The sequence below is a fragment of the Octodon degus genome, unplaced genomic scaffold (genome assembly GCF_000260255.1).
Source record: "Octodon degus isolate 3935 unplaced genomic scaffold, OctDeg1.0 scaffold00265, whole genome shotgun sequence".
NCBI classification, from domain to species: Eukaryota; Metazoa; Chordata; class Mammalia; order Rodentia; family Octodontidae; genus Octodon; species Octodon degus.
In genome coordinates, this window is record NW_004524841.1 from 1,245,752 (window position 1) to 1,251,981 (window position 6,230).

The 6,230-nt window shown below is 38.1% G+C and overlaps 1 pseudogene; it reads left to right on the plus strand.

Moving 5' to 3' along the window:
• The first annotated feature begins 3,018 nt into the window (after window positions 1–3,018).
• On the plus strand, window positions 3,019–5,752 carry LOC101587807 (annotated as a pseudogene).
• The last annotated feature ends 478 nt before the right edge of the window (window positions 5,753–6,230 follow it).

Consider the following 6,230-nt stretch of genomic DNA (forward strand, 5'->3'; position numbering starts at 1 on the left):
ATCAAATTTTACATTGCAGATTTAAGGCTGCAATAACAAACCTTGCCAAAGCTTACAACATTTTCCCCAAAACAATACTTAGAGAAAAATACAATCTCCAGTCTTTTGTGTAATTAAACAAAAACAAAACTAAGAGACATGAACTTACTTTAGCATTTATACTGAGACAAATGTAATTAAAATGGAACTGAGATTATATATAGATGTAGACATATATCTTTATCCTGCTTTTCATTTCCTGTCTATTGTCTACATTTTTCATTCTCATCTATTTCTTACTATCTTTTCCATTGCTAGGAATCAACTATAAGGTCTTAGTTCTTTAGATAGAACTTGAAAACTAGAAAAATGGCCAAATACTCCATTTTAGGATTTTTGTTGTTGTTGTTGTTCTTGTTGTTGGTTTTTTTCTTTTTAATTTTAGGGAAGGGTTTAGAGGATGTTCAGGGTCTCACTACTAGATTGGACTCATAGTACTTCTCCTGTTTACAGCCTCCCAAGATCTGGGATTACAGGCACAGGACACCATGCACCGTCTCAATTGCCCTCTCAGTGCGCCCTGCAGGTGGGGCCAGCATGGCAGGCCTGGGAATCGAACCTTGTTTTAGGATTTGGATAGGATATTCAGATATTGTGATCTATTCACAGTGTTTTCTGGACAAAAAGAGATTAATTTCAGTGTAAGCATGAAAAAATTCTGATATCAAACTGAGACTATGATTGTTCTAGAGAGGCCCTTTCTGTCCATGGACTACCACCTAAAACAATTATAAAAGAAATAACACACCCCCAAAAAATTGCAAAATAAAACAAAAATTCCTACTATGTACTAAAACAAAGCTATACACTGGAGAGAGGAGGAAATAAGGAAATAAGGGGGATACTGAGAGAGAGAGAGACAGAGAGAGAGAGACAGACAGACAGACAGACAGACAGACAGACAGACAGACAGACAGACAGACAGAGACAGAGACAAGACAGCCAGAGACAGAGAGAAGTGTGGGATCTGTATTATTTAGTTTTTGGTGAGTATTAATGTTGAGTAAAAATTAATAGCTTAAAACCACAATATCACTCATTACCTTGCTACCTTACAGTGGCAAGCTGAAGGAGTGTACACAGACATTCTGGTCTTCCAGCTAGAAAGTTGCCTGAAGGTGACTGGCCTTAACAGCCTCAGCCTGTCTGGTGCTTGGTTGCAGCAAAGACTTCTGGGCCATGTACCCAGTGTTTGTCAAACTAACTCCCTAGTCTGTATTCCAAAATAAACATAAAGAGCTAATTCTGAGTACAGTAGCATTTTTCAAAATTCTGGGCCACTGCTCCTTCCTTTTAGTTATTGCTGTTTTGTTGTTTTCTCCCACCATGAACTACTGCTCTGTGCCATGTGCCACTGTGCCTTGGAACCAGCTGATTGTGTGTGTTTATGGCGAAAAGAAGAGAGGTTCAAATGGAGGCCAGAAGAACAGAATGATAAGGACTTCAGTGAGAATAATGAGAGTGAATGAATCTAAATCTGTACCCTGAGATCCAGCATGAAATGAATCTACCTATGAATTAAAATTACAACATGCACCAAGCGAATTTTTATCTTGATATTCAAAGGAATATCTATCCAGTCATACAAAATATTCATAAATGTGACATTGACATCAATGCGTAAGTCAGGTGATAAATGGCTGAACAATTACTTCATCTTTCTCCTGGCCTGAGCTACTATTTCTTTTAGTATTCCATAAAGCAGTTGCTCCAGTTATGCATGATTTTGCAAATCTGCTCAGAGCAGACATCAACATTGTATCAATACCTTGTTTTTTTTTAATTTAAAACTTACAATTTTCTTCCTGTCAAACAAAATGCATTAAATGTACTCTGTGTGTGTATGTGTGTCCTTCTATTACTCAGTGTGCCTTCTCAAATGTAAGTCGACAACTGTGTAGGTGCAATTTCCTGACAGAGCATAGCCACACACATGAGGCCCTAAGTTTGCAGGAGACTGATGGGCTTGAGATATCAAAACTCAGGAGTGTTGCTTCTTCTGGTAAGTAATCTCTGTCAACATAAAGAACATTTAATTAGGCAGTAGACTGCGAAAGACAGGACTATTCATAAGAACATAATGAAATGATTCCTAGTTGTGCTTAATGCAAGGGCTTAGTCTGTTGTTGTTGCTAAAACGGAATACTAAGGGCTGTGCAACTTACCAAAAAAGAAATCTTTGTCTCATAACTGGAGGCTGTGATGCCCTGTGTCAAAGTGACAGCACCTGGTGAGTGACTGTGTGCTGTGCCATAGCACGGAGCTGGGCATCGCACGGGGAGGGAAAGCACTCGTGACCATGTCTTCTATCTTACAAAGCTACTCGTTTTATCTCGGGGCCTCACCTTCATGACTCCATCTCTTCCCACTGACCTCACAAATGAATCCCTCAGCATATGAATTTGGAGATTAAATGCCTAACACATGAACTTTGGGCGGCTATGTTCAAACAATGTCACATTCTCACTCTCTAAATGAATTAATGAAACAGCACTCAGAAATTTCATCGAGAGAACAGATTGTACACCGTTGCTCAGACTATTTGATTAGTTTTGTATGATAATGTGCTTTATTAATTACATTTGGACAGGTGCAGAGCTGGGGTAATTAAAAAAACAAAACACATTAAAAGATTCTTCTAGATTGAGGTTTAAGTATTATTAGTAATACTGAGATAAACACATCAAATAATTATCCTGTGCGGCTCCAATGATTGACAAAAAAATGCATCAATATTGATTCCATCTCTGGGAGTGTGCCTGGTACATTTCTCTCCACTGTTTCTTGTGCCAGTAGCCAAGGACATCCATAATCACTTTATCTTATCTGCTGATCTTAGATACTATTTTTGTTGCTTTCTCATAAGGCAGCTCTTCCCATTGTGTTTAACTTTATATATTTACTTGGCATAAAATCTTTTGTTAAGATCCTGTTGAGGCTGATATCTAGATGTCCTCTCAAAGCCTCATGTACGCATAGATGGGGCTTTTGGAAGGTGCCTGGATCGTAGGTATTTAATATTGGATTATGGGGATGAAAGCTGTATCCATCCCCTGATTGGCTGACTGTGGTTGTGGGTAATGGGATCACTGAAGAGGGAAGCCCTACTCTGGGTGGGGGTGGCATCAACCAACAGGCTTGTAGCCTGAATGGAAAAGAAAGGGAAAGAAGGAAGGCAGGTCTGCAGCTTCCTGCTTGCCCCTCTGTGAACTGTTTCTCCTCTACTATGCTCCTCTGCCATGCCGCCATGCTTGCAGCCAGCTGACTACATACTGAAACCTCTACACACTGTGAGCCAAAAGAAATCTTTCCCACTATAACTTGTAAGTGTCAGCTATTTTTCTTTCTTTCTTTCTTTTCATTTATGTATTTGGTACAGGGCCTCACTATGCAGCTCAGACTCCTAGTGATCCTCCTGTTTTCAACTTCCCCAGTGCTGGGATTACAGGTGTGGGCCACCATACATGGACTGGTTTGCCAGCTCAGCGTGCCCAGGGCAGGGGGTTGGCTCACTGCAGCATGCAAGATTGGGGATCGAAGCCTGGTCCCTGCACTTGCCAAAGCAGGCAGAGTGTTGGTTATTTTGTCCCATCAAGGAGAAATTAATTAAGCCAGAACCTGTTTTTGGATTCAATAGTTAAAATGTCTTTTATTATCTTTTGTTATCAATATAAAATATTTAAAAGTAATTTCATAAGATAAATCGGGGCCTTATTAATTGCTTGCAAACTTTTACGTGACTGATGGGTGACTTCTTTTTCTTTGTATACTCCTTGTACTATAATATTTTGACCCAGTTGTTTCCAAATACTGAGCCAAAAGGAAATGGAAGTGGGATCACACAGAGGATCTCAGGTCATGCATTTCCATGCATAGTTCTCACGTGATCTTACGGTGGTTCAGTTTGTGTTACTGTATACATAAGGAATACTACTTTACAAAGCAAAGAGGGTCATTTGGGGTCACAGTTCTGAGGGCTCAGAGCTTACAGATCACATGTATTGACGGCTTTTCTACTGCAAAGTCCCAAAGCCACATGAAGTGCTACATTGCAAAAGATGTGGAGCACTTATGTGTGTATGTGAGTCTTCTCATCTTCTTCCCTTTGAACATAAGTTCACTAGGATTCAATCAGAAGGACTCCACCCTAATAACTCTGTCTAATCCTAATCACTTTTTGAAAGCCCCACCTTTAAGCACCATAGTTAGATTACATCTTTACCCTCTTCGTATGTCACAAAGGGATTAAATTTAACACATGAAGCCTAGGGGACACAGACCATATGGAAACCATCGCACTCCTGCCCCAATTTGAAGCACTCTGTCTAGATGAGCCTCTTCCACTTTTGATACACTGACTTGGAATTTAAGAATTGCAGTACACGTTCCATGTGTTTATGTTCCATTCTGTTTGACACGTATCAGTTGTCTCTGGTATACACTGTTTTGCTTTATCTTTGTGGGGACTCAGAGCTAAAAAAAAGTTATATCACTTTGCCCCCATATGATTTGACATCTGCTACAATGCATAAACAATAAACAAGGAAACTTTCTTTCAATTTCATCGTACTGCTAAAATATAACCTTATGTGTAATTCAAGGAAAAAGTAGCCCTTACTGTGGTATAGAAGTATCATGTTCTATACATAAAAACAAATTTCAAAAGTATAAGTTCATAATGGAACATATAAATATTGTTTTAAGGGAGTCACCCAACTACCTTTTCTTTCCATTTATTTCCTAATACAACATGCTGTATAATACAGTCAAATCAAATTGACTATAGTCATGTCCATATGATATTTTATGTCTCTGTATTATATGTTATTTTTTTTAATTCCAAAACTATGTATTCTCTTTGCTTTGACTATTAATACCACTTTCATACTGTATGATAGCAGGTAATGTTAAAGCATGCATGGATTTGAGAATTTTTAGGATGGAAACTTGGTCTGAACTATTTTTTTGGTGACACAAAGAATTAGGGGTAGGGGCCAGGGAGATGGCCCAATAGAGTAAGTGCTTCCATGGCAAGTGTAAGGGTCTGAGTTAAATGCCCAGTTCTGAAAAAAAAAAAAAAAAAAAGAATTAGGGGTATGAAAAAGTGAAGTTGGGGGTAAGAAAAAGTTGAGCTGCTTGGACCTGTCAGCAATTAAGGAACAAAAGCAATGAAGATTTACATAAAGTTTAGTACATTTTATTCAAAGAAAGAAACATACTTCTAACTCTTGAAGGCCAAGTAGCAAAAATTACTAATGCCAAGTCAAGATCCATTAGAAAAGGTAGCTAAGTCCATGGATGCAGTAGATAAAGTTGACCAGGAAAAGAAAAGGAGAAAAGGTGCTTTGAGGCTTCTCCAGACTGGTCAACAATGAACTAAACCTGGTAAGTGGAAAAGAGACACCTTTGGAAGAATCATTTGGCCCAAGCTCAGGCAGTGGTCTGTACTTTGGTACCTAAATGAAGGATACAACAGGAAACAATTCTTTGCAATGTGTATGTGGATCACTTTGTCAGACTAAGAGCTGAGAAGCACACTCTTGCTGAAGAAATCAAGAAACATTTGGAGAAAAAGAAGCAGAAAATTCTGCATGTGCTATTTTTAGGCCAGTACTATAATACTTTTACAACGTATTGGATGGTGATCCCTGCTAGGGTTTGTGTTCTAAACACCTGCCGTGCATATAAACAGGGCATGTATAACCAAAAATAGCTTAACAGAAAAATATTTAACCTAACTACATGTGATATACATCATATAGTATATATAATTTTACACAACTTTAGCACAACTTACTATACTGATTCCAATATTCCTTAAAGTGCTGGGATTAATCTTTGTAGAGAGAAAAACAACAGCATTTGCTTCTTTTCTACTTACATAAATCACCATTTTGCCAGATCTCTCTGAATATTAGAGAGAAATGACTGGTGAGCTTTGGGTCTCTATAACCCATTGAGAATTTTTTATACTTAGAAGCAAAGAAAAAGATTTTTTAAGTAGTTCATTGAAGTGCAAAGCTTACATTTTACAAGTATCACACATAAACATAAGTAGGCTATGAACGTGCTCTGGAAACAAGGCAATTTTTTTTTCCTAATCTTTCAGCTGCTCAACTTGTATAAAATGGAAACCAGTACTTTTAAAACATTCTAACATAAGTTAAAATTATTTCATGAGTATTTGATGC